The sequence below is a fragment of the Anser anser genome (assembly GCF_964211835.1).
Source record: "Anser anser genome assembly, chromosome: 11".
NCBI lineage: Eukaryota > Metazoa > Chordata > Aves > Anseriformes > Anatidae > Anser > Anser anser.
The window spans coordinates 9,393,119-9,420,792 of NC_139732.1; the positions used below are offsets into that span (position 1 = coordinate 9,393,119).

Sequence of the window (27,674 nt, forward strand, 5' to 3'; positions counted from 1 at the left end):
CATGAGATGTTTGACCTCCTGATAAACTGTGCTGCCAAATGATTCTTAATTTCAGAGCAGTGATAGTGGAGTTTGATAAGTGAGGGATCGCATCTGTAATGTACCCATAGGTGAAATCATTTCTTCACTACATGCAGACTAAAGTCAGGCTTGGGAGAGAGAGAACAGTAGACTAAAAGGGATCATTCACTTATACTTTATGTATCTGCATCCAACCCATCATAGAACACAGTGATTCTTCACAGGATATGACCCAAATGCTGACACACAAATCCAGCTGATATTATTCCTCAGAAATTTATCCTAAATCCCTACAGTAACTAGCTTTCTTATAACACTATCTTATCCATAGTGGTGGAACGTAGAAAGATGCTTATGTGAAGTTGGTTCCATCTTTTGTCTACTACGGACTCTGCATCATGCTTCTTGACAGCAGAAAGAGGTTAGAATTTCCTTGACGAGGAGGAAAATATATATAAGAGAAATAAAAATCAAAACATCTGGGTTTTCCCCCATTTTTTGCTATCGGATGCAAGTCAGGAAGCAACAGGAAAGGAGAAATCGCAAGTTCAAGAGTATCAGGTAAAAAGAATTAGGACACGGGACCAGTAACTCTAGGGTTTATTTTTTCCTTCAGATTTCTGGAACCAGTAGCTTTGCATTGCCCAGAAACTCAGAAGCACTCCTTTCAAGTATGCAAATAGCACTTCCACATGGGAATCAAGTTCAGGAGAAACTTTGGTCCTACAATCCAGTGGAGCACTGTGTGGGAACTCTGAAGCAATCTGGATCCCAATCTAGGTCTCCTTTGCACCCAGATCCCTTTTATATCTCCTGGTGAACACAGTTACTATATGAATGCACATGGCAACCCCCATCAGGATGCATTTCTAGTTAGAAAATCCCCTGTGGGCCAGCAAGAGCAGCAGTGAGGTCAAACTTCCCCCTCCTTCCCAGATTATTTTGATTTCTTGCTATTTCAGCACTTCCTGCACACAGATCTTAGGCCTCTTCTTCCCCCAGCTCCATTTAAGAACCAAATTCCCATTGACTTCAACAAGGATTCTCAACAGAATATGTAATCTATCCTCAATAGAACCAGCAGAAACAATTCTAAAAATATCCCTTAAAGATTCCCAAGTATTTTCTTCTCTTCTGAAGGTTATATAATAAAACTAAGGGTAGTAGAGACTTTTAACTTTTTAAAACTTCTCTCTAGATGTTGACCAGATTTGTCTGATACTATTTATTTGGGAGTACGTTAAACACTTCGAAACATCCTGTTAGTGGGAGCCCCTGAGGATGTGTGAAGAAGAAAATGGGTTAATAAAAAAAAAAGTGAAACCTTTGCAATTAACCTTTGATCAAATGCTGAAAAAACTCAGTTTCATGATGTTGTCTGAGGAATTACAGCACTTGACATGCGCACACATCAAATTTTATTCCCTAAGAAGAATGACTTTAATATTGAATTTTACAAATGTTGTGAAGACAAAGTTATGCCATGCTTTGATGTTATCTCTTTGTTATAATAAATTCCGTGAATTCATTTAGGTGACCTTGATTTCTTTAATCTATAAAAAGGGCAAAGTTCCCCCTCCCCATCATGTTTTAGCCATGGCACATAGCAGATTTACATGTCATTTCCATCAAGAATCCTCAGAATACCAAAAATCTCGGAGCTCAAGGCTCAGACATTCAAGGATGTCCTGACCAATTACTCTTTCATGGTAGGGTTTAGTTAGGCATCATTCCACAGAAGACCAACTTAGTAAATACTTTAAAGAAGAGTTTTCTCCCCTTTTCTTAATGTCTTTCCCATCTGGACATGCATATTTTGAAAGTTGGTGGGAAGACACATCCTTCTGCCTTTATTTCCACTCAGGATAAATCAGAATTGTCAAACTGTAATGAAGCCTTCAGCACAGCTCAGGTAATTAAGGCTAAAGCACAAACCTGAGAAAGAGGAAGAGAAGATCAGTGTTAACATTCTCCCCATGTGCAGGAGCAGCTCTCTGAGATGTTTGCCACCGTAAGTGGAAACATAATGAGAGCTCCACTAGACCCGTTCAGTGTTACGAGTGCCGGAGCCAACTCATGGCAAAGCAGCGTCTCTCGTGCCACATCTGCCTGAACACTGCAGTGCTCCTCAACTGTGTGGTCACTGGGCTTTAAAGGTCGCTAGCTCTCTGCCCCATGGCGTTACTGACTGTCACAGCAAGTTCACAGCGCCATAGAGAAGAAAAGTTTTTGCTGCTATCTGCGGGTCAGGCATCCCGCACAGAGGTGATTTGAAGAAAGAACATTAAATCCACCCTACAGACCCCAATTCTGGTAAGAGCTGAAATCCCACTGACATCTCTGGGACAGACAACTGTTTAAGCACTTTTACACCACTCCACGATGCCTGGTCATGTTCATACTTGAGATCAAAAGTCTTCCTAAAACTCTGCTGGTTTTCCAGTCAGGCTGTCTCTGTTTGCATGTACTCACTGGTGAAGCCTGAAGAGACCCAGCCACTCTCAGAGGGGTTTCACCTCTGGGGCTGGGACTACTCTGCCCCACCAGCAGCCTGCTATCTCAGTGAGCCCGGACCTTACAGCCACCTGCTAATTACAGAAGTGACCAAACAGCACTTAAAATGCAACATCCAGGTGGGGAATTAATGTAAGATCCACGGACATTTCCACCAGCTGGCAACTGGAAAACCAAGAGAGCAGCCATGCTGGGTCAGCACGGTCCTCAGGCAGCAACACATCACCATCACTGGGAGCAGCGACTAACCGGTGCTACCCAGCACTTTTCAAAGCCAGCCTTTGTTTTCTGAATGTTTGTGAAATACCACTGTGGAGCTGGCTGCAGGTATCTGACCTTGGTAAGTGCATTTCAGAGAGTTTAAGATGTGTTGAGCAACCCTGTACAGACCTGCTAAGCTGCAGTTTTGCTGTGCCGCGCTGGTAGGGGACTCCAAGTCAAACGGCAAAGCATCAGCACTGCTTCTTCCTCTCCTGCCTGCCTGCGATTCTTATCAGGAGGCTTGGGAAGCAGAAACCATCATGACACAAGCAAAGGAAAAAGTGCTGCACTTCAAATATGGTTTTTGTTTTCCTTTTAGTTTTTTGCTTTTAGACGAAAAACAAATACATACAAAGGCTCTTTGCTTTTAAAAAGAAAATAAATGCCCGCAAAGGCTCTTTGAAGGTCTCAGGAAAATACCCAAACAGAAAACAACTTTGGATCATAAATATTTACAGAAACAACTCTGTGCCTATGTAACATCCTTAAGCCTGGGATTTGAAAGCACTGGTTCCAGCGGTAAGCGTCATACTCTGCTCTGCTTTTCCATGCACACCAGCATCCCTTTTTGAGGTCACCAATTTGTACCAAAAACTACCTTAAATACCTTAAGTTTAATGTGACCTCATATCTGCCTCCCCCCCCCCCTTTTTTTTTTTTTTTTTTTTTGAAAGAGCACAGAGGTCACATCAACTGCTCCAAGTAACGAGATGACACTCGGGTAACAGAGCCCCTTAAATTCTGACTGCCATTGTAGCCATTATGCCAAATATTTTCCTCTGCATTGCAATAAAATATTTAAAGATAGCCTGTGTTTAAAGTCAGGGAAGGGAAGTGTGTAAAATAATCCTGAAGATAAACTAAATCCCTCTATCCCATACTAGCTTTACACCAGAAAAAGCCACATCTGACTTGAATTGTCTTAAAGGCTGCAATAACAAACTCCAGCAGCCTAAGGACAGGCCTAAATCACACAGCTTGGATTGATGTTAAACAGAGCCAAGGTTTCGGGTGTCCGTTACGGGACCCTGAACTGTCAGGCACTGACCTACATTTTGGAGAAATGAGAGTTGTGGTTGTACCGGCCAATTACTGAAAATATACAAGTACTCCAAGACATCTCAATTCCTCTGTCTCCTTCATATGCGAACAGTCATGGAAAAGTGCCATTTAATTTCCTTCGCGCCTTTTTTTTTTTTTGCTGCTGTTGATAAAACAGCTTTTAACGTTTCCCCAGCTTCGCAGAGGTGCCTTAAATTGCTTTACACTTTTGGCAAGCGTGCAGCAATTTATTGAGCTAGACGTTTGTCGCACGTTGCCCAAAGCGGCTTCACACCAGGACATTGCTTCCCAGTGAAGCACTGTCTTATGGCTCCCACCCCAAAAAGCAGAGCTAACTGGGGGGGGAGAACGCTGCCACCTCGTAACCTTGCAGGCTGTGACACCACCATCTGCGTTACCCCAAGCCCAGGGGTGTCTCTGCATCCTGAACTCCCAAGCGTTTACGTTTCTGCTGAACTGCTTGGGTCAAATTAACCAGAGGAAGGGAAGGCAATCCATTATGTACATGGGCAACTATAACCTAGCTATAGCTTGCAATCAAATACCCAGACTTTCTTAATTGATACAGCCATTTGACAAACTAACCTTTTTCCTTTTTGACACAGGTTCTTCCTTGCAAAAAAATAAAATAAACCTGCAAGACTCGTCACAGCACGTCACAGCCACTTAAACTCCTCTAACAGCAGATCAGTAATAAAGCTAAACTAAAACGTGCAAACAGCAGAGTAATTTGTCTGCAGGTCAATATGGATTCACACAGAAAAACAGAAGAAAACGTTAAGGTACAATTACAGAAGATAGAAATTGCATAGACTAGTAGCTAGAGATCTAGGACCTGATAAACCAACTGTAACTGGCCCAGCAACAGCAATAAAAAGATGCAAAAAGTCACAACGATCTTGCATCAAGTGCATTGATGGACTGACTGGTTAACTTCCCTAACTGAACTGACACTCATCAATATCCCCAAAAGGCTACAGTTGACTTTTAAAAATAAATAAAACCCTCTAAATATAAAAAAAGTATTGTATAAGAGTTTGATTTTTTTTCTTTCTTTTTGTCTGAAGAATGAGTTGCAGCATTATTTCTTGTGTGATTTCAGGGGACTGTTGATGAAAACTTTCTGAAAATTAACGTAGGGTTATGGAAGATTTATGTTTCTGAGCATTGTGTTCAAGGAATTGCACCGTAAGTAGGCAACTGGGTCTAGTGGGGGCATCCCTGCCCACAGCAGGGGGTTGGAACAAGGTGAACCTTAAGGGTCCCTCCCAGCCCAAACCATTCTGTGATTCCATGAAATATAATCACCAGCAGTTACCAAATTTTACATTAAGGTATCTGTAATTCCTCTGTGCTGGAATGTACCAGATTTGTTCAGAAATACACAGGTGACCCACATAAGCTCTGGATAATTTCCGTAGTTCCCAGTTACACTTAAGTCCGGAATGACCATGTAGTGCCAAAACAAACAAATCTACTGATCGACTCCATTGCTACAAGATTTAATCACTTAACGCCTTGAAAGACCCAAAGAAAAGAATTTTCTGCAGGCTCAGAAAACTCAGTTTGCAACTGTTTTTCCTAACTTGAAAAACATCTAGTTGTGGAATTCTCTCCTCTCCATCAACCTAGTTTCATAACTTCTCATTTACACCACCATTTGAAGTGAAATCAACAAGATGCGCATCACCTTCTAGTCACCTTAATGCTTATGGTATCCAACATAAAATCATATACAAATACTCTTCAAAGCATTCACTGCTAAACTAAGCAATATTTTATATATGCATAGAAATCCGCACCCCATGTTTAGCAGAGATTACTACTTCTACACTGTAAATCACAAATGGAGTAGTAAAACAACAATTTTCAAGAATATTTCCAAGACAATGCCAGAACTACTGTCAAAGCTTTGCTTTTCAAACTGAGCCAGCATCAAAGTGTTCAGTTCAGCTCCACAACTGTAGGCATGCACTTATTGACGGGGCTTTCGGTGAAGCTGGCTTCCTTACGTGGGCTTTGTGAAACTGAAAATACAGTCAGGAATCCTCCCAGCTTTGTTCATTTCATTTTGAGAATTTAGGTACTTAGCACCATTAAGAAACCTGCATTGAATTTATGCTTCCCAAAACCCTGAAGTAATCTGTGATAACTTTCTCTCAACAGACAGCTGAGTCTGGAAAGCCAAGCTTGTTCCTAAAGAAGGCAGAAGAGCCTAAATTAAGGTTTGTAGCAGTGGGGGCAAGTTCATCATAGTATCACTTAAGTTGCCTTCATAAGCAACCTAGTGGTGATACTCCTACTCATTAGAAGAAACCCAAATAAACTACATAGTCAATAAGGAATAATGAAAAACACATGGGTTAAGAATCAGCTGCTTTGACTAAAGTCTGAACTTTGCACTGAGATTACATAAATCTCCCTCCCCACTACAAGACACAATTTTTAAACAGGACAAAAATACTTGAGACATGATATTTTGTTAGGAAACATTCCATTCCACACATTTGTTTTCTTCTCAAATGTTGAGAAGTCCAGCTATAGTGTCTGCAGTACCTCCAGGGTCTCCTGGCAGAACTTCAATGTAGGATAATAATCAGCCCAGGCTTAATTATAAGTGTATTATTAAAATAAATAAAAGGCTACAATCATGATTTATCTTTAACAAGACTTGCACACCTCAAAATAGTTAATTAACCTAATGAGAAAAATTGAAAATTTTCAAGTTGCCATATCAGATTTTTTTTATTTTCTGACGTTTGCTTAAGATCACCCAATGGTCAGGGCAGTTTATCACCAAGACATCACAAAAGCACCTAAACCCAGAAACGCATTTTACTCACCTTGTCTCAGGTTGCAGATTTGTTTAAGACCTGCTAAATAGGAGAAAAAAAGTAAGATACCTACAAACTCAGGCTGCAACCAAATGCTTACTTTTGAAGGAATGACAATTGCTACCAGGATCATTACTGTCCCAAATGTAGTTTATTAGTCAGTAGCCTTACATTAGTAAATAACTACCCACTTTATTTTATAATGTTGATCTATAACATTTATTATAGTGCATTTAGAGAAACATATACAGTTACTTAATTTCTGTGTTTGGGGCACATGCTTGAGACTGGATTTTTAACCAGAATAAACTAACACAAGGCTGCTGACCTTAACAAAGTTATGCTATATGGCTTCATTTTCATAATGGCTTTCACTGTTATATAGACACCAACTTAATCCCAAATCAAAAGAAAATATTTTTTTCAATTAGGAACTGAAGAGAAGAACTAAATTCTATTTAAAATCAGAAATACAGAATATTTCTGTTTGAAATTAAATTTTATTTTAGAGAGGTATGAAAGTCTTTTGTTCTCTAACAGGAGAAAAGTTGAGCAAAACCCCTCTGAAAAGTTCTACATACTCATGTTGTCTTTGAAACACAAGAAAACTGACACTAAAAATGACCATTACTGAATAAAATTTACTTTTATCAGATAATTTTTTCAGCAAAGATACAAAGTCTCTCTAACTTCATGAAGATGAACTCCACCCAAGTCAACACAACCTTTCTGGAGAAAGGGAAAAGAAACCTTAGCTCTGCCTAAAATACAGATTATCACTTAGATTTTCAGCTGCTGCAAATGGAGGTAGCTCAAGTGATTTCAATTTCCTTTGACTTTAATGGAGCTCATGTTGAGTTAAAGCAGCTGAGGACATCCCTGTAGACATACTTACTCGTGGAGACCTAATGCAACAAATCACTTGGGGAATGAGGGTCTCATCTGCCCTGCTCCAAATCAGCACAGCGCTGTTGTCAGCTACCATAGGGATGCTCAGGAGCTGAAGGCATTTGTGCAGTTCAGTTCTTGGTCATGTTTGGTTTATAAGCGTCTTGCTTGCTTAAAAGTCAGTGCTTTGTTGCTTTGTAAGAGAATTGTTCTATTTCTCCAGAGAAATAGCAAAAGAAGGCAAGGAAATTTTAAGCACATCTCCCTTCTCAATGATTACTAAGGATGCGGAGCAGAGACCACAGAAGAGTGCTCTTGGAGACATAAGGCCTCTGTTTGCCTCTGTGAGCTCCCTGATACAGTTTCATCTACCTAGCCAAACCTCCTCACTAGGAACATAGCTGCCCGCGGCTTTCTATGCTAGAAGTGGCTCCAGACGGGTTTGGTTTGCTCCAGCACATGGCTCTGCTATCTTTTACCTGGAAAATAACTTGTTTGTTTACTTAAGTTACTTGAATAATGCCCAAAATATCTAGATGGACTTAATGTTTACATGAAAACTCTAAAAATAAACCTAACAGAGAAGATGTTTTGTTACATTTCAATAAACAAGAAACATCCAAGGCTGAGTGATCAGCTCTGCCTGCAATTACCCTGATGTAAGTGAAGGAGGGGGGATATTTGGATGATATGACTACAAGCTAGCCTTGATCTCATCAGATGTAACTGAGAACAGAATTTAGCCTAAAGCTACAAATTGTCCAAGTTAAAAAATAAAATCTAACTTTATCCTCACAAGCAGTCTGCACTGAGCAGACAAAAGCAATAACATGTAGATTTGGCAATGTACTACTAGAGAGGGAAATGTCCCAGAGCAGCCCACAATAACAAATTGTCACTGTTCAGGCTAATAAGAACAAGCACTTAGCAAAGTTGATGCAGAGAATCGGAGTGATCTTTACATGGCAGCAAGTGACTGCAGCGACAGAGACATTTATGGCATTTGGAACAGTACAGGGAACAAGGGGACCGCCGTCCTCCCACTGTGCGAGTGCCTTAGGCTGTACACAGAAGCATCAGGCTTTAATCTCCTCCGTCTTGCTCAGAACTGAGGCCATAATCAGTCTTAGATAAAGAGGCATTTTCATATTTATTTATGTTCTGGATGGCAGAGAAATGCATGCCATCATTTGAAGCCTTAGAAATCAGATGTACTGCGGGTTTTGAGTGTGTGTCACCAAGTATTAAAGAAAAGGATCTCTCGCTAATTTCCTAAACGCTACGCTAGGCAGTTATAAAACAATTTATCAGCATCTGTTTGTGGTGACTGCTTTTTTTTTCTCTTTGATGTTGCATCCAGATAGTACCCAACAGCAGAATACCTAGTGGGATCATCATCTACCGCATACCTAGGGCTTGTCTGCTTGCTTTTCTGTGGAGCTACTTATAAGCTGTGAGGCAAGCCTTTGTCTCATTCATTTCTTGGTGCAGAATGCCTCTCTCCGACCTATTATAGCTATATTTATTATAGGCATTATACCTATCCTCTCAGGTCTGCTTCCAATTTGTGCATTCGCACAACAGAAAATGGTCTCAATCTAAAAAGATCAGTGTGGTGGGTTTCTGCTAAGTCTGAGAAATTGAACCTCTTTGCAAAGTAGTGCTGCCCCCAATGAAGATCACAAAGACGCATGTAAAAATGTTCCCAAGTTTATGCCAAGAGGCATCTCCAGGTTCCAGTCTTTCTATTCACATCCCTGCTTGGACCTAAGCTTAAGTTTAGTGGGCACCTTTAGTTTAACAACTTAAGAAAGACCACAATAGTTAAAGAAACAGTCTCATTTATCTCTGTTTTGGCTGTCTCTGGTAGTCAAGAGCGCCTAATTAGAGAAGTATATCAGATACAAGAAATGTATAGACTGATTTTTCCTTGTACAAACCTCATAAGCTTCTAAGAGTATGGTTCAGGGGCTGCCAGAGCTGGAAGATGCATTTAGACCACTTTGACAGCAAGTGATTGACCTGTCTTACATGGACTCAGTAACTTTAGCACTGGAGTTAGGATCAGATGTGGCATTATTTATCACAACTCTATATACACTAATTGACATAAACATTTCTTAGCTTACCTGTGGGCTGTGAACACCAACTGCATAGGCTGTATTTCACTGCTCAATGATATATATTCAGGCAGCTCACCTTGACACTCTGATTTTGAGGTGGTTCATAATCTTTCTTTCTCGAAAGAGCTCACAGGCCTGTAGTATAAGAGCTTTCATCACCATACATGCCCATAATGAGCAACTCAAGCACCTGAGAAAACACAGCCTACTTGGCAGTTCTAAACAGCCACCACTCTTGGATCTTCTTCTCATGGTTCGGTGAAGCAGTTTTGCACACTCACCATTAGACAATCAAAGGAAGCACAAAATTTCCAATGTAGCTTTCGGGTCACAGGAGAACTTGCAAACCCGAGGGGCAGCAGTAGGTGCTGGCTGCTCTCTAAGTGCATTCCCTTCGCTGTGTGCACATTTGTGTGAGTCTTCCGTAAGTACTTCTGCAGTCAGTGCGAGCAGAGTACAGGTCTTGTTTGTCTTGGACTAATTTTGAGTTTTTAACAAGGAGAAAAATGTGCAATTTCCTTCTTACACCCTACTCAGTTGTGTCACCATCGTTTACCAAGTCTGATAACACTTACCATGGTTCCTTTCTCCTGACACTTCAGCAAAGAACCTTTTCAGAAGAAAGCGTGACTCAGATTCCTCCTAAGAGTGAAAGCATTAAGGTTTTTCAGCTACACACGATTCCAGCTGATGTGCACTACGCGTGTTGGCAGGAGAGGTGGTAGGTGGCTGAAAGTCACCCACTTTCGGCTGTAACAAACTTTGATAGATGTTAGCATCATTTCAGATGTTTGTGATGCCTTCATTAGTACTTGCTGCCTGTAAACTGTCTTGCACTGGTTGACACAGAGGACACAAAATAGATCGCAACAGTCAATCTTTAGGTCTCTTTTTCTGCCATTGCTATAAATGATCTCTGGGTAAATGCAAGTCTGGAAAATATATATTAACTGTAACCAGCAAATTCTAGTAAGAGAATGGGGAAATTAGCTTCTACCTTTTTTACTTGCCAACTAACTTCACCCATGTGTTGGAAGTATTTAGATGAATTTCACATTCTTGAATTATTTGGGCTCCATATTCTTATAAATATTTATACTTAGTATGAATCCAAGACGGTGTCTCCATCTAAAAATAGCATTCCGATTTGTGGCTTTGCAAACATGAGATGAGGAGTTGGAGCATTACAAACCACATACAGTAAGTGCGTGTGATTATGTTCATTGAAATACTTTAAGTGGAAAAATTGTCATTACCCTGGGATACAAGAGAAGCAGGGAAGACAACGGCTGGATCCTGGCTGCAAGCAACTTTTGCCAAGACCGTGGAATCCCTTCCTTATTTCTAACAGTTTGCTTGGACTGCCAGGGACCTGCCTCTAGCCCCGAAGGCACAGCCCGGCTGCACAAAGCTGGGGCAGATGCACTGCCCCTTCCTGAGTAATCCCTGGAAAAGTACTCCATGGTGTCAGGAAGGCTGATGGGGGAACTCTGGTCTGGACTTCTAAGTGTCAGAGTTGGAATTTGAAAAATGCCATGGAAAAGCTCAAAGCAGGACATTCTGAGTCCTGCTCTTTCTAGACTATGCTGTTTAAAAAGCAATTTGCTTGACTGTAAGTGGAGGATTAAGTGTCTAGTTAGTGTTGCCACTCAATGGATTCTGCCTACAAGTGGAAGCTTCTGGAAGCAGAAATATAAATGAAAACATCACCATCCCGTAATTGCCATGTGTCTGATATTCTACAGCTGCCTTCATTAGAACAGGCATTTTGTTTTTATTCTACTAGTGTCTGGTTTAGCTTTAAAAGCATCTCTCTCCAGTACACATTTTATCTCCCACACATTTAGACTTCCTCTTTTCCCCCTCCAAACACCTTCACACCGTTTCCCAACGATCCCACTACAATTCTGCACTATGGAACGAGGTGGACCAGGAGCCTTTTTACTTCTCCAAAGGAAAGCATAGCAGGAAGAGCTCCTGTAGTAATGTTTATTCAGCTGTGGAACAGTCTTCCAAAGGAAGTAGCAGAATTGCTAACACCTGAGTCATTTTATCACACTGATCCAAAGTCTTGCAGAATGCATGTCCTCTGCTAGCAGGGGCAGTTTTGTACTGTCAAACCCAATGTGAAATCTGTAACCCCACACTCCCTTGTCCGGAGAACACAAAATAAGACACAAATCAATAAAGCAGAATTTGTGCATTAATTCTTCTTACTAGGGAACAAATGGTTTGTCAAGCTTCTGAGCCTTGTTCATTTCCAATCCACGCTGCATGGAAATGCATTCAGTTTAACATCTTTCCTCCTGATAGGTGACTGTGCGCAGCTAGCAGGAAATGGATGCTCTGGAGAACGCATACTTACTGAATGTCTTAGAGTAATGAAGTGACTGGAATTTAAGACTTTAAATTTAATCCTTCAGCACACTTTGCCCGTAAGTACTTAGTTACAAACCTAATCTTCTTGGTAAACTACTCTCTCTTCCATTCGTCAGGATGTCAGATACGTTTTTAATATATTTACTCCTTCCATTGGCACAGATATGTATCTTCAGGAAACACGACATCTACAGCTAAAGCAATCACAGTCCTGGTGCATGTGTTAACTATAGTGCTTCTGCTGCATCGAAGGTCTAGTTATTTGGCATGGAGCAGAAGCAGAGTTGAAAGATGGCAAATGAGGAAACATGGCTCCATAATGCCCCTTGCCAAACTTTTTCTAAAGGTCTCACCCATTCTCTGCACAAGCATGACAAAGGAGCACACACTTACTGACAGGTCAGCCTGTAGAAGAAGGTCCTGCTTGCATTACTGGATTGCTAGCACTGCCATGGAAAACATTTTAATGACCTAAATATAAACATTTTGGAATGCATTTCATGTTGATATAAGTGCAGAAACTTTAGATTATGTCTGACTTTTCCAATTTGAATCTTCAGAGTAAGAAACACCACGCACAGTTGCTGAACCAATTCAGACTCCAAATGGTTAACCTCTTCCAAAAAAAAAAAAAAAGCCCTTCTGGGCTTCCTCACTATAGCTGAAACTGAAAACAGAAGTGCCAGAGTACCACAATAAAGGCTGTTCTTACCGTATTTTTGAACTGACTAAAAGAGACAGGAAGATCAAGAAACCCTGTGAGAGATAATAAAAGACAAGCACTTGAAAACTGAATTGTGATGTGGCCACCAGAAATACCACTCTCAGAAGCAAAAATACTTGAAAGTTCATCCCCAGAGAACGGACTGCCAAGCCCTGGCTCAGCAGCTCTGCTCTTTTTTCAAACTAGATTATGCAAGAATTGTCTGCGAGCGCGTGGAAGGAGAGGAGAAAAGCAGCAGTGGCTTTTGTCAAGCATCAAACTATCATGAAAATCTAGGAATTACCATATTAGATTAGGCTGTGCCCCCTATCAAGTTCCTCTTAGCAGTCATTAGCACCAGATGCTCCAGAGGAAGCCAAGACAGCTCTAGTATATCATATCCCCCAGGAGACGTTTCCCCCTCCCTCTCATGGTCAGCATTTGGATAAAGCACTGCAGCACCAGAGGACTGCCTCCCTCTGCGCTCAGAAGAGCTCGGAGGAAATGCACAGAACTTGGCCCCTGACTGGTAGGTCTCTGGATCCTCTCAGAGCAATTCAGGGTTAGCTCTAGTCCAAAGAACATTTCAGTTGTGAATGTTTTCAATAAAGTGATGGAAACCACCCACGCTCTGCTGGGACAGTACAGGTTTGTGTTTCTGAGCTTTTGAACCCTACATGTGAGGTGCTTCCCTTGCAAAAAGCTGCCACGTGCTGGCACCCTTTTACACGTCCTATCAGGCAGTAAGGGACATTTGCATGGGGAGCTAGTAACTTTTGAATAAAAAGCATGCATTAGCTTTTATTAAACTTTTTTTTTTTTTCCTACAAACACATACAACAGCAGCCCCAGCTCAAATATTTCTGCAGGATGAGTACACAGCCCACTTTCTTCCCTATTACCTTTTGAGAGGCAGCCTCAGGCAAGCCTCTGTCTCCTTGGGAACGTCACTGGGGAGCTGTACCACTTCAGACTCCTTCAAAATAGGAAAACATTTCAAAACCAACCACACACTTTAATTACTGGCAATTAGAAATTCCTGGTTTTGTGTGTTTACAGCTCAAAAATGTTAATGTGTGCCAGTTGTGTCAGAAAGTTTGATTAAGCTCTTTAAACTGATCTTGAAAAACTTAAAATGCAACCACTCCGTGATCAGAGCATCTTGGGGGCCTTTCCAGAGCAGCTGGTGGAAGTCAGAGCCACTTTAACGGTCTCCTCGCTGCTCCCAGGGGACCACAGCATGCCTGGCAAAGACACACACCCAGCGTATTTGGCAGAAGGCATTTCTATCTGTCAGTTTTACAAAGGCTGGGCAACATCTTAATCACTCTAGGGTCACTATCTGAATGGTAAACTGGAGTTACTGCCCAGGTTCGAATGAGTATAACTGGTGTGGAGGGAGGGATAAGCAGCTGTGAAATGACCTAAAGGTAGGCTGTACAGGTTAGTTTCTGGTTTTATTAATCTTAGAAAATTAACACTTGAAAGAAACGGCATCATTAAGAACTTGATGTTAGAGTAAGTCCATAAGCGAAACACCAAGAGAACAAAAGGTGCATTTGCTGGCCTAACAGAGGTGGTATTTCCATAGGTACGTAAGGCTGATGATGAATGCTTGCTAAAGAGCTCTCCAAGTGTCACGAAATATGAGCAATAAAATACAGTCAAAGAATTGAAAAGACAAATGACAAGCCTCTGTGCATCATTAATGAATGATGAGGATAGAAAGGCAGAAGATAACCCATGCATATAATAACGATGTCTTTGACTGGTGGTGCTTCTCCATGCTCGCACGTTTAATAAGATGTGTTAGAATTAAAAATTTAAAAATCAGGTTCATGTGCTCCATAAAATATGAGGGAAGAAGCAACTCCAGCCTCAGTTAAGATCTCAGCATTCCACATCTTGGTGAAGAGTGAGATGTACTGATGTATGCAAGTGCTCCTAAGTGGAGCATGGCAGTATTCTCTGCTGGTAACACAAGTCACACTGTCAGTAACCTCACGTCTCGTTAAAGAAGAGTTTTGATACATAGCAAAGGGTTGGTAGTGCACAGGAAACTATCCATTACTTTACCCACTGACATTTTGCCAGTTGCTTTATACCTGAAGCCGCTACAGACACCAGGCTAACTAGCAGGGTACTCATTTTGTCCTGTCCATGCATTAGAGAGTTCCCGTTTTGCTTGTAACACTGTCTGATCCTCAGACAGAAACTTCTCCAGTTGTAAAAGGTTTGGGGACTCCTGAAAAGCAAGCCTTCAAATGGAGACGCCAAAGAACTGGAGGAGCAATGGGCAGATCCCTCAGCTCTACCTCAAAAGGCAAGGAGACATCAGCCACAGGAGATGTACTTTGCTAGGAGGCAGAAGTACCTGCAGCTCTCTGCTGCTGGTGGCAGGGGACCCAGAAGACAGACAGATTGGGCTGAGATTGTAGATCACAGCGTGGCTAAACAGGATGAAGCCCTGCCCGTTTGCCTGCATTTTGCCCAGCTCAGCGAGGAAACAGCAGCATGAGGCTCAGAACCTATAAAGCTGTGATCTTAAGGGGACAATTGCACCTCTGCAGTGTCCAGTGACAGTGATCACCGACCTCATGAGACCAGTCCCCATCCCACACCGCAGCACTGGAGCTGTTAGCTCCACCGTTTACAGAGGGAGAGAAATGGCCTCTTACACCTCCAATAAGCTGCACAAGTACAGCAGGTATTTTATCAGCCTATTGGCTATGTATTTAGTTCTATCCCAAATATTGCCAGTTAGACCACACCGAACAGTACCTGGTGTTATCCTAATCACCCCCTGACCACGCCATGTTGTTTCTGATAATCCAGCACCACTGCATGTCATTTTTTTTTCTGTTCTCATTATGGGTCCGTTCAAAAATGTTGGGTTTCACATTCTTCTCTGTCTGTCTTGTTCATCTCCACACAGCTGGAGACATCTCCTAACCTTGCGTTTGTGGCCTGTCACATTACTATCGTCCCTGCGTCTTGTTCATTCAACTATTCAAAGTTCAGGAAGGAAGAGGCAGAAATCTCCAGTAAAAACGAATATTTCCTGTACTGTAGATATCGGGACAAATAAGGGTGTTGGTATTGCTCTCTGGGACAGATTCCACCAGCCTTGGCTGCTCAGTCACCATAACCTCAGCTGAACTGGCTGACTAAATGGCACTGACAATTGTTTAGCATTACCAGGCAGGAGAACAAAAAAAACCAACAACTTGCCAGATCTAGCCCTGTGTATTTAAAGAGAAGAGACACAGCAGATACTTCGTGTCATGTGTACAGTGTGGGAATGGCTCGGCTCCCCTCAAAGTTCATTTGATGCTGTTTTCAGACTTCGGACAGGTATTCTGCAAACCATGCAGCACGGCTGGGACCTCCCAGTAATACATACATTGGAGAAAGAAGATGGGGAGTTTTGGAAACGTCGTATCTGAACAAAACAGTAAGTACAGGTTGTTTAGAAAACTGGGATGTGGCTGTCTTATGGAGTGGAAGGCCCCTGGCTCACCTTGACAACCCTTCAGCAAGTGCCTTTGACTTGACTCATCACCAACACCCCAGTGGCTGGGCCACAGCAGCTCAGATGCATTACAGCTGGTGCACCCCATTCAGACCAAACTCTCAGAAACAACTGCTCTGAATTCTTCTGTACCGTGACCTTTGCAACAACAAAAACAACACATCATAAAACAGCTAACAGAGTAAGGGCATGGTGGACTGTCCATCATGGTTTCTCTCATACCTTGACCTTTTTTTCCCCACAATCACCATTAGCAACTCTTTTTTTCTCCCCTCCAAACTCTGTTTGAACTTAAAAATGGAAATGTGCTTTAATGAACCATTAGTGTCTCTCGATGTCTTCCAGGCTAAGTCTACTCAATTTACAAAGCAAGCCATTTTCTTTTCTCGTTTTTTTTTTCCTTCTTCATGCTGCCAGCTCCTCAAACGTAACCTGGAATCTGAAGTCCGATCCTAAGAGCTCGAGTATCATCACCAATAATAAAAATCTGGTAACTGAAATCTACCTGAGAGTGATGCTGTTGATGTGCCAGACAGAGCAGAAAAACAGCTCACTTTCCCACAACTCTATTGCCCCTTAATTGTTAGCAACAATAAAAGCTCATCCCCGTTAAGTAAGCAGATATGTCGGACATCTGGGGAGCAGGTCTGTGAGGGTGAGTGCTGCTGCTTTACAGCCAGTTCCCTCACTGTTATAGCATTTCAGAAGAAGTTACTTGTGGCATATGAACGAGAAGTGGGATATGCATGCGGACGGTGTGTCAGAGACAGCTGGACTAAGACAAGCATCTGGCTTCTATATAATGGAAATCTTAAACCTTAACACAATCAAAGTCTATAAAGGAAGGGACCCTGTCCAGCTCCCCAGAGAAATGGATGGCCAACCTTCCGAGGCCTCCGAAAAGAAGAGCCCACCAACAGGGCTGCAAGGACCATAATTCTGTTCCACCACACTTGGAAAGTTCTTGGTCAAAACGTGAAGATCTGTGTTGTGAAGAACTCATAATGTCGGGGTTCTTAGTTATGCGTTTTTCCTTAGGAAATAAAAATTGCAGAGTTTACTACATAAGGAGAACAGAATTATTTTTAGTAGTATTTTCTACACAAAAACAACTGTCAAAAATCCACCCCCAGACTTACAAAGGGGAGAGAGGAGCACCTTTAACACCTTTAGACTTGGCAGCCAGTATTATACAGCCGTAAGAGGGGAATGGCTTTCCAAAGTCTTGCCCACTCGCACATTTCTTTTAGCAGTGTACTACCACTGGACAAGTTGACTTGACCAGTCCAAACTTAGTGCTCAGCCAAAGCAAAAACCAGAATGAACGCAATAAAAATTTAAATCCACTGCTTGGTGCTATGGGAGCGGAAAAGGCAAACTTCTTATTAAAACAAAACAAAACACTTGGAGAATGGTAAGAGCTGTACTGAAATCGTATTTTTAAAATATTTTTATCCACTGAATGACAGAGCTTGTCACTTCTATACAGTATAAATGACTGAAGAGATGGGATGAGCAGTAACACCCTGGCAGATTGAGTCAAACCAAGATTTGATTCTTAGCTCTGCTACCAATTGATGCAGATAAATCATTCAAAGTCTTTGTACTTTGACTCTCCCATCCGAGAAAGGAGATATTCAGCTTAGTTCACGGAGGTGTTGAAATGTTGATCATTTTTATGCATACAGCAATGTGAACTCATTGGGTGAAAGGTGCTTTGGAAGTATTAAATATTCTTCTTGCCATTCCGCCTGCTTTGCTCTTCACACTGTTTATGAGCAGTGCTATTCTTTTGACTGAACTTCAGCCCATTAGATGTTGACAGTAGAGAATTTGCATCCTTTGCAATGATAAATGCATTTAATTTTCTCCCAGCAAATACAATACAATCCAGCATTTAAATATATGACTGATCTCTTTTGTTTCACATGACTATTGAGTACAAACAAGTACCCAAGTGCTTTGTCAAATTGAGGCCGTAAGAATAAAGTGCCTTTGGCAGTCAGACCCTATGATTTGCAAAAAGTTCCAAATCTTGAATAAACTGTTAATAATTTGGTTACCATCCCACAAGGATGGACATGGCATAGCAACTGGCAAATATAGGTTTAAAAAAAAAAAAAAAAAGATAAGAAAATAAATAACCAAATTTCCAGTCCATCAAAGTCTTGATTCTTCCCCTAGAGCTGCAGTATTCCCTGTTACAGCTTGCTAAAAAAGTTTGAGGGAAGAGACAGATTCTTCCCTTCACCACCCTTACCAGAGTTGGGGTTTTCTTTCACAGTTATATCTGTTGTGCTGCATTTCCTAGAACTAGGAGAATTAAATACACCAATGTATTTGGCCTTTTCTGCTGCCTGCATGTAAGAAAAACAAGTATTACTGTTGTGTAAAACAATCAAAAAATGAACGAGAGAGACATGCACTAGAGACATGCACTGAAATAAGCCATATCCATGCATATTTTGTTGATTCAGATCTGTATATTCTCATTAATAACAAAAGATTGCCATGAATCAGTTCTCGTGATAACTGCAATAAAACTGAAAGCAGTGTAAACAAAGCTAAGACTTGTTTTCCTGAAACACTGTATTAAGTCAGAGATTCACTGTGATGAGGGCAGCATCTTGTAATCTGCAACATTACAGATTATTAGAATTTCATCTGACTTCAATATAAATAGGTTTCCTTGATTAGAATTAAATCCAGAAGGCTGAGGATGATCTTCCATTTTTTTCCCCCATATCAGAACTCCGAAATCCTGAGACATGACAAGCCCCAGCTCCATACACAGTATTGGGAAGCCTTAAAGAGCATCTTGCAACTATTTCATCAGCTTTACTGGAAACGCAAACTTGAGGAGCTTAAGTAAATCAAACAAAAATGGAAGTTTCTGTACTTACAAGCTATTGTATCTATGAAATAGCTTAGCACAAAGCACTATAGAAGTAAATCATAGTAAGCAACATAAATGCAACTGTTCCTTGAAAGAGTGAATTCTGGGAGGAAAACTGGGTCTGTTCTCTTTGGAGCAAAAAAATGAAAGAGCTCATGTGCAAAAATCTCCAATGGACACAGTGCAAAACCTAATAAGGCATTTGAGAAGCTGGGACAACAGAAGAGCCCTCTTTCCCCCAAACTCAGGTATCATTAAGTTGAGCAAAAAATAAATTCTGTCTTCACAAAAGGCATTGGATCAGTTCTCTAAGAAATATATTCCAGATTACCTTATGCACGACCCCCAGCAGCAAATATGAGTGTCACTGTGCTCCAAAAGGGTTTGGGGAAAAGGGAGGACTGGGTCTCAGACCAATGGTGTAAAAAAGCTTCTTGTCTTAATTGATGAGATATCTGTAGACCAAAATAAATAGTCTTATTTCATTCCCAAAAGAAGCCTAAATGTCCAACCTTCCCCCTGAGAACACAAAGTTGTTTTTTTAAAGGTTACAGACTTCTGATCCGCAAGTTACTTGACAGAGCTTTGCAGAGGGCAGGCACAAACACCAGAGGAGTGGATAAAAGCTCAGTAAAGCAGCACCCAGAATGAAACCAGTATTGGCAGTAAAACATCATGTCTCAGCCCAGGTGACCCGGGGACTGCCCTACCCAAAGCTCTTGAGGAGATAAGGAGTAGAAGAGAATCAACTCGGACTGCTGAGGCTGCAGAGCCTCCCAGTGTGAAGAGCTGAAAGTGAGAGGACTTGCTGGATTTTGAAGCATATCCCTTCCTGGAACAGGAAGATGACTCCATCAATGATGGTAATACTGATTAAAAAATAACAAAAAATAAAGAAAACTTAGTAACACTGCCACGCCAGCATAGAGGACGGCCTGCTTTCAGTAATGCCTTTTAATCCATCATAGCACACAGAAGTTCCTACTGCTTATTTTACTTTCCTCAGAAAACACATATTGATTTACTTATGATCATAACTGCTGATACAAAGCCTTGTATATGACATCATGGCGGGGGGGAGGGGGGGGACCCAGAAGAAATAAAAACAAAATAAATTTTCCATTTAGATCGCAGAGTAAAATCTTAAGCACTTTGCTCTTTCTAAACACAGAAAAATGTGATCCAGATTTTGTGTGGAGCAGTAGCAGCAATATTTAATATTACCTTAAAATAAGGAACAAAACACAGCACCAAACCTGTGCAAATGGCCCTAGGATCAGTCTCCCTGACAGGAAAATGTAGACATCCTCTATGGCCCATCAAGTTGCCTCTGGAAGTAGTTTAGCCATTTATTTGGCCTGTATTAATAATGGTCAAGCATGAAAGAAATTAACAGCCCATAAAAAGCATAGGAAGAGTAATAAAAACGTTAAAAGACAAAAAGCTGGAATTCAATCCCTTTGCAGCAACATTCCCGCTGCCCATTAAAATGCTGCCTTTATTCACTTCCCGCATTAAGGGGTGTGCAGAAGGCTGAGGGACAGGCAGGTGGTGCCGCTGGTGCAGGCTGTTGCCTGATGGAGGTTTCCTTTGAACTCAATACCCGCCTTGTAAGCAGACAGGGCTGTTAGACTCCCCTCACTTCTCCCTTTTGGGATTCCCACTGGTCCCTTGTTTTTTCTCCTTTTTGTTGTCTCTGAGGTTGTGGTGCTGCTCCTGAGCGCTCTGTGATGGACCAACGACCTAGCAGTCTTGTTAAAGGAAAATAAGCTGACCTTGATGCCTAATAATACCAGAAAGTAAGTCGCCAAATAAAATCCATGAGCCTTGGTTGGCTAAATAAAATCCATGGTTTACTTACCAGCCTGTTCAGCCAGCCCCTGCAACATGTGCAGTGCCTGCAGCTGCCCAAACAGCCTTGGTATAGACACCGAGCACACTTCTGCATATCTCATCTGAAAGCAACCCAAAGTTTTTCTAACATGATGCCACGAAATGCTGCTCCATCAGTAAATAAGCTGCAGTTGGATTACACGTACTTTAACACAGCAAGCTGCCGATACAACCCAAAGAAAAACTCCAGGTAAGTCTTTTCCCCCCAGTTGTGCCCAGGATTTAACAGTACACAACCTGCAGTTATAGCAGCAGGTTGAATTACTGTGTGAGAAGTCAGTAATATAAAACTGACCACATTTTTGCAACATTACCAGGAACAACCACTGAGGAAATCAGGTAACTTTGCCTTTCCAGGGAAGTTAGCTTGTAAGATTTATTTCTATTTTGGTATTTATAACAGAAATTATTGCCGCTGTAAAGATGTCAACTAGAGATGTTTGAATTACGTTCAAAATATATTAAACGCAATTTTTTTATCAACTGTTGAAAAATTATTTGTGAATTGTAGTTTCCTACTGTTAAACCGTTTCCATAGCCAGTAATTTCTGCATTTTCACCAGCTTGCAGTGACTAACTTATTCAAATGCTACCTTTTCCATTATTCATCTCTCAAGGCAATTTCTTCTGTGAAATATCCTGATGTGACTTATTGATCAATTTCCCTTAAATCTACTCAGCTGTAAATTCTGCTCAGCCTATTAGCTTTCGTATATGTAACAGGTAGTTTAGGTTTCTTGTTTCTGAAGGTAAGATCATGGATTGGCCTCCATACACAGGATGGGGAAACTCAGCAACCCCAAAGGAAGGTCCACCCCTTAGTAGACCAGACAATAATCCTTAAAACACAATCCTACAACTATAAAATCAAAGCCACAAATGTTCTCTGAATTTTTACCCTAAGAAGGCGGAGAAAACAACAAGACAAACAAGTCCATTCAAAAAACTTCACTGCAGTAACAGGACAGCAGTGTATGTCCCCTAGATCAAACATACTTGATACGAAGTTCAGGTGAATCACAGTACACAGTAAGACCAAATTGAAACAAATTAAATTGCCATAAGAAAACCACATTCCGCGGCACTACTTATGATCTAGTGGAATGTATTCTGTTACATATTTGCCTAAGTTCAGCTAACATAACATAGGCCAGAAAAAAATATAATCAATCACTGCACTACGCTGAATTTTTCAAAAATACATTAATTTCCCCTTCACTCTGGCTGAAAATGGTGGTTCAGTTTCCCTTTATGTGCAATAAGAATTCACTCGTTGCCTTCACAAGAGTCCTAGAGTGAGCACCTGATCCATACACAGCATTTTTACACGCCATCTGTATAAACAAGGAGAATGTAAGCATTATACAAATTTCTGTCCCTTTTTTTTTCGACTAATACAGACATGTAAAATATATGAGGATTTTAGAAAGAGAAAAGGGGGGCAAGGAGGGGGAAATCAAATGACTACAGGCCCCTTGGCCTTACCATTTTCCAGAGTCTATAACAACAGGGACCTCTCTGTTTCGAAAAAAGCTCATTCTGTTCTCTGAGTGCTGTAATGAAATGGAATTTGCATTCAGCATACAGCGCTAGTGGTCAGAGGGAATCACTTTCTCCATCAAAGATTGTGCACTTTAAATCCTTTGCTAGTTCAACTGCTATATATTTGATTTTAATTAAAGTTCTGTCATGAATTATAAAAGACCAGATCTTCAAAGTCATTAATTAAGGCCCCTCGGTGTCTGAATCCTAGCGTTATAATGACAAGTGAGATGTTCAGTGCCTATCAACAAGCGGCTGCTCGGCAGCAGCAGCAAAGCTAGCAGAACCATTATTCTGACCTGTTCGGGGTTGTTCCAACAAAGATCTCGGCCATGAACACATGTACAGTGGGGAACAGCCCAGCTTTGGCGTGGCACTGTTTGTAGGTAACGTGCACCTTCCTGGAACTTGGTAATTGGGTCACTCGGCAAGGTGCTCCTTGGGGGCTCTCTCTGAAATTCAAGCAGCAGGAATTATGTAGCTCTCTGCGAACAACAAGCCAGCGTCAATATGGACGCCAGGACCCATTCCCACTGCTACTTATGATCACACCAACTTAACCAAACTTAAGCAAATACTGCAGCATCAGGACTTCGGTCTTGATTCAAAGCTCACTAGATGTCCCTTCATCCTATCAGGTACTTAAAATAGAAGTAATTAAAACATGCCAGAAGTACACCAGGAAAATGTGCAGGGACAAGAGTGGAATTTACCCAAGGAGCTGCCATTTTAACCCTTCTCAAGAATAGCTGGCAGTGCTAAGTAGGCACATAGAAGTTTGTATGGGTGACACAGGTAAACTTGGGTTTTGACCAAAGTAGTTCAGCATGTTTCCACTGAACTAATCAACCCGACAGAAGCTTTGCAATGCCAGTTAACACCAGCTGAGGTCCCAAGCAGGAATTTCTGGTTCAGGCAGAAGCATAATGAACAAATGCAGTGAAAAACGCCTTGTCCTGAGGTAACGGATTTACTAAAAATTCATTTCTAATTTAGCAGCAAGCTAACAAACTAAATCCATGTGTCAAAGGAACTTCACGTCCTTAGGACCTAACTTCCCAGAACGGAAGGGATGAGAGAAACAAAAGCAAAAATGTAATTGCTACCTTAAATGCTGAAAATCACATCTGGTACCAACTGCTGACCCTTTGTACGTTCTTCCGTGCTCCCCGGTCCATGCAAGCACACACACGCAGGCACTGATTTCCCAAGTTTAAAGACTCCCTCATGTGGTGGTCAGATACGGTGAATTGGATCACGGGTTGAGCCAGCCGTTGAGCAGGCAGAAAGCACATCCAGATAATAAATGATGTGGATGTTTAAGGCTTACGCTCTGTTAGGATCAACTCTTCACCATATGTGTCTTAGAGGAGCTCACTTGGCTGCAGTATAAATGAGTTCTTGCTGAAGTTACTAATCCCTTTAAACTCAAATGGACGCTGCTGTGACTAACCACTGCTTTCTGGAGACAACTTGACTAAAACAGACAAACTGCTAGTATTATGTCTTTCTCTGTTCCTACACGGCCACTTGTCTCCATCAGCCAACTGCAGCTGGCACCCCCCACTTCTTTTCCAGGTGCAGAATGGCAGATGCTTGGAGCTCAGTGCCTTCCCTGTGCAAAACACCAGAAGAATGTATTCCCTTTGTATATTAACACCACCACCTGCATAGATGGTATGTCTTCAGCAGAGGTAGTAGTAGGAAATAGCAGCGAATATGAAAAATGAAAATGAGCTGTGTGTGCCCCGGGTTCAGGCTGGGGGGCTTCACGCTGGCACCACCACGGGAACTTTGCAACTTTCTACTGCAGCACCCTACAAGTCAGACATGTGGCAAGAAGCAATTTAAAACATAAAAACCCACTATGAATAATGAAAAAGCCACTAAGAATAAATCCATCATCCTCCCATGGACTGTGCTCACTGACACTCTGCCTAATGTCTGCTCTGAAACCACTAGGAAATCATCAGCTTTTGATATAATTTTGGAATTAGTGACAGGAGGAATTGCTACAGTGTATTTCTAGAGGGGTTGACTACTCTGTCAGCAAATTACCCAGGACACCATCTGAAGTCTAATCCTGAAACTGCTGAGTGCTCCTGAAACATTTAAAAAAATAATTTTCTGGAAACAGAAAAATCCTTTGATAAAAGCAGCATGTTAATGCATACTCATGTGTCTCTTATCACAGCCAGATCTACTAAGATATGTAGCTTATGGCTCAATAACACAAGACATCATGATTCCCTTTTTACTATTATTACTGAAGTATGTCCTCAAAAGAGGCATTTGACATCTCAGAATGTGTGGTTTCTGCCATACAGTTCCTATTAATGAATGAAAGTAGGCACTTAGAAAGCAAATCTGGCATCTTACTTATAAAGTAGATGGTTTTAAAACCTCAACATGGAGTGGTTCTGATCTGAAACAAACACAATAACTGGAGAGTGGCTCTCTATGACTCAGGAGAGATAAATTAATGTGTATATTGCATAAATGTCTTACCTAATGTGGAAGTTATGTGCAACATTGAAATGATTTTTTTCCAGAAACACATAAAGGTTGTAGATGTGCTTATAACTGTGTTCGCTCTCTGTAGCTAATCCAGAGGTAGCAACTCTGTGCATAGACAAAAGTATCTTGCAGATCGAGTATTAAGGCAAGAGATGACCCAGCTCTTCCATGAAGCAGGTAGAGGGCCTTATGTTACCTTCTCAGGGGGTCTTATTATTCTGCCTCTTCATTGGCTTTTTATTGTTTTCCCCTTCCTTTTAACTTCCAGGAATCAGTTCACTAACTGCCAGCCAGCATAAAAGGAAATCTCTTCAGAGCTTGGAATGACAAGGAGCATTTATGAAGTAAACGTTAACAGCAGTCAAACTGTACATCTGTAAATATCAGAATACATCAACTCAGGTGTTCCTCCCTGGTTTTGACCTTATCTGAGAACAGAAAACACACCATAGCATGCCATTTCAAATTCAGCAGACTGGTAGGACCATGGAGTAATTCAGGCTGTAAAGACCCTGGAAGTCATCCAGCCCGATTGCGGGCTCAAAACAAAGGCAGCCCTGAGGCCCGAGAGCAGCAGGAGCTCCCTGCTCCCAGGATTTAGCACCGCTGCAGTCCTCGCCTGAAAAAAACATCACCTCCATAGCCCTCTGAGAACAGGATGGTACTATGGAACTCAAAGAGAAGTGTAAGGAAACAAGAAATATTTTATCCTGAACTTAGTCATATAATGCTAGGACTTCTACTCTTGGCTAGGATCTCATAAATTGCTACTGATCTCATGTGATAATGGATGACACCACCTTTCAGGGAACAGTCAATATCTGGGTTCACCCCAGCGCCCATAAATCCAGTATTCCATCATGCATTATGCTTCCTAATTGCACATAACTCGCTTAACTGCTCGCCAGCTGAAGCCGTCCCAGGAAAGCAGTTTGCCAGCAAACCCCAATTGAAGGTGAAAAACAATGTTCCACAGCAGATCCATATCTGTTGCTGATTTTTTGAGAAAATGCGTTTGAGAAAATGTGTTTAAACTACACCTACTGCCGGCAAAGATAAGAAACTAAATACAGCAAGATTCTCAAGCTGCAGGGATCTCACAGCCCATTCACAAGTTTCCTCATCCATTTCTGATTCTTCACTCATCAGGACATGTGAAAAATGTCTGAGCATTCATGAGACTTCAGTGAGGCCTAGAAGCACAAGGGGAAAGTGCCAGGACACATTTGGCTTTAAATGGCTTCGCTGCAGTACCCTTCAAAGTGAAAGCTACTAAGCCATCTTAAAAGACGTGAAAATTCCTACAAAAATGACGTGGTTTGTATGCTTTAAGATTTACAGCAGCCCTCGACCTACCCTGCAGCAGAGATAACTGCAGAGCCTTGCAGCATAGCACGCAATATTTTTACTTGCTTCATTAAGGATAAGATAAGAGTAACTTGGCACATCTAGTGAGTCTTTCCTAGCTTTTGCTCTCTTGCAGTTTTGTGTAGCCAGACCCAAATAGGAGCTGTCATCACAAACAAGGCAGGAGAACTGTTCCCCACAACAAAAAGCAGGGCTGTGGAAAAACGTGATCACATTTTCAGAACTGCCATTTATTAAGGCAATGCTTAGAAAAGAAGAGGATGTAATTTCAAAGCTGAACCGTTAGGGGAAAGTTGTTCACTGTAACTCAAGTACTTTTAGGATCATATGTGAAGGGTGGGAGAGCTACCTGCTTACAAAGAGAGCCCCACTCGTGTTCAAAGTTCCTGCAGCTCCTTCTTCTCCCTCGAGCGTTACGTGCTGCTTCCCACGGCTGGTTCAGCCAGTGGCTGTACGTACAACTGCAGTGCCTGCTTTTCACCAGAACTGCATGGGCAGCAAAAGCTCCTGGGAATGCTTCTCCCTGAACTGCCTGGCCCCCAGCTTGAAACTGATCATTTGGTTTGCAGGTGATGGGCTGCAGCTGGCAGAACATCTTGGTATTAGTTAAGTCGAAGAACTGTCAATATCAAATCTCAAAGTATTACTAATACATAACCGAACGCCAGCAAAATATTTCTTTTTCATTAAGAGCCCTACTTGGTAGAGATCGTCGTATCCAGATACATTTCGTTTAGCAACATTCAGGGGAAAGGTGCCGCAGCCTTGCTGACATAGGGCTCAGAGGAACCCTGGTGGCTTGACTTCCGTTTAATAGGAACTGTTCTGTGCCAGTTGGCTGCCCAGAACACAGTTTGCATTCATGCAGAATTGCCAGCCTCCCATCTTAAAAAGTCACGAGGAAAGCCCCTAGGACTGAGGATATTCAGCTAAAATAACATTTAGCTTGTAATAACACCTCCATTCTGGCGATATCATGAAGGACAGAGTAAGAAGCTTAGCCATGACAATGGCAATACTTGCACCAAAATTTCAGATGAAGGCAGCTGCACCAAGGGACCAAACTCACGGCACAAGCCCTGAATTTTGCACAATTCTCCCGACACCGGCTGTTGAGCACAATTTCTAATTGCAGAAATTG

General features: G+C 41.6%; 1 protein-coding gene across 1 annotated transcript in view; it reads right to left on the reverse strand.

Annotated features, from left to right (window-relative positions):
* Positions 1–27,674, reverse strand: part of LOC310905612 (uncharacterized protein) — a 724,478-nt gene that overhangs the window by 470,941 nt on the left and 225,863 nt on the right. The window lies entirely within an intron of this gene.